At 42.4% G+C, this 1,803-nt stretch overlaps 1 non-coding gene across 1 annotated transcript; it reads right to left on the reverse strand.

The window, feature by feature from the left end:
- Positions 1 to 608: 608 nt before the first annotated feature.
- On the reverse strand, positions 609 to 799 carry LOC135548953 (U2 spliceosomal RNA). Its single transcript, XR_010456905.1, has one exon. It is a non-coding gene; the product is annotated as a U2 spliceosomal RNA (small nuclear RNA).
- Between the last annotated feature and the right edge of the window lie 1,004 nt (positions 800 to 1,803).

The following is a 1,803-nucleotide window of genomic DNA, read 5'->3' on the forward strand; positions in this document are numbered from 1 at the left end:
CACAACACCTCAGGACACAACACCTCAGCTCAGGACACAACACCTCAGGACACAACACCTCAGCTCAGGACACAACACCTCAGCTCCTGCTGTAACGTGTGGACGGAAGGCCGATTCCACCAAGCTCTGGCTCACCCTCACGTGTCTGAAGGACGCACTGTGGTCCTCTGACAACTTGTTGGAAGGGAAACGCGTGGAGACCACCCATCAGACAGTGGCCTTGATAGCTATGGAAGCCCTGAGGTGGTATGGACAAAATAGAGCCTCGACCCCAGACAAAGTATCACCACCACCATCTAAGGTCCCGGCCTGACAGTGCTGCTCTCCCAGAGCAGGTAAGAACATATATTTTATTTTGGAAAAGTTTTATTGTTGCATTTCCTTTGAAAACAGCTCATATATATTTTTGTACATCATTTTATACACATAAAAACGGCATAAAAGCATCAAAAACTATTTGAATTTGTTTTGATTAATTGGGTTGACCACCACTAATTTGTCATCATTGACATAGACTTGCTCAAGTTTAATATTACATTTCAATATCCATCATGATTCTGATAAAAGAGCCATCCGGTTAACTTGGTCTACTTTTCCTTTACAACGGCAGAGGGCGCACCGTTCCTGGAGGTACTGCAATACCAGGTCGATGCGTGGAGTGGACGGAGCAAGCCCCTATTCCATCTCCCTATTCCAAAAATCTATTTAATATATGGTCCCCAGATAGGGGACGTATCAGATATTAAACTGATAAGAACAGACACTACACTTGATCTTAGCCAAAAGGCCAAGAAGCGATACCGCAATGCTTTCGGGAGGAAGGTGCCGTTCTCGGACACGTCAAATCCGGTAACAATTACACCAAAATGAGCTCTGTAAACTTTACAACAAATATCAAAGATGATGCTATTTAAAAGAAATGGTGACATAGACTAGGATTTGATCAACGTCGGGAAAAGACACTTCTCACTGTTACAATGTAACACATTGGTAGGTTCCAAAATCGATGACATCCGCCCTCCAATCGGAAACGAGACAAATCCTTATTGAGTTAAAACCAGACTTACAGCTAAATTGGAATAATAATCTAGCAAATAGGGGTTGGAGAAATAATTAATATTGACATAACATGTTATCTTTTATATAATATCTCAGGAAGCGTTGATGCCACAAGGGAACTAAAATAATTGTCCACTTGGTGGCGCCAGACTTCCACCAACCGTCGCCTCTCCTATGTGGTCAACCAAAACTCATTTGAATGTTGAACCACTTTAAAAAAATATATTTAACAAGGCAAGTCAATTCAGAACAAATTCTTATTTTCAATGACGGCCTAGGAACAGTGGGTTAACTGCCTTGTTCAGGGGCAGAACGACAGATTTGTACCTTGTCAGCTCAGGGATTTGATCTAGCAACCTTTCAGTTACTAGCCCAATGCTCTAACTACTAGGCTATTTGCCGCCCCAGTTGACTTCAATACATACACCATCAACGCAAAAATAGCCTATGTATTTTAAAATCTGTCTAAGGTCATTGTGAGGAGGCCTTTATAAAGTTGCCCTCCTAAATGACTAGAGGCCAAACTTCAAAGATGTCCATGGCACTGGACTGCAGTGAGAGCGAGACCGACAGGCCAGGACCACTCCGTAGGACGCACTATGGTCCTGGCTGCCTAACTAAATGTGTGAAGCTTCGCATAATAAACTTTTGAAAACATGGCACTGTTGAGGCACACGTTTACAATTAAGCTTAGTCAGTCACTACAATAAACTTCATATCATGCACATAAATTTCCATTACGCA

Source organism: Oncorhynchus masou, chromosome 11, assembly GCF_036934945.1.
Source record: "Oncorhynchus masou masou isolate Uvic2021 chromosome 11, UVic_Omas_1.1, whole genome shotgun sequence".
Lineage (NCBI taxonomy): Eukaryota > Metazoa > Chordata > Actinopteri > Salmoniformes > Salmonidae > Oncorhynchus > Oncorhynchus masou.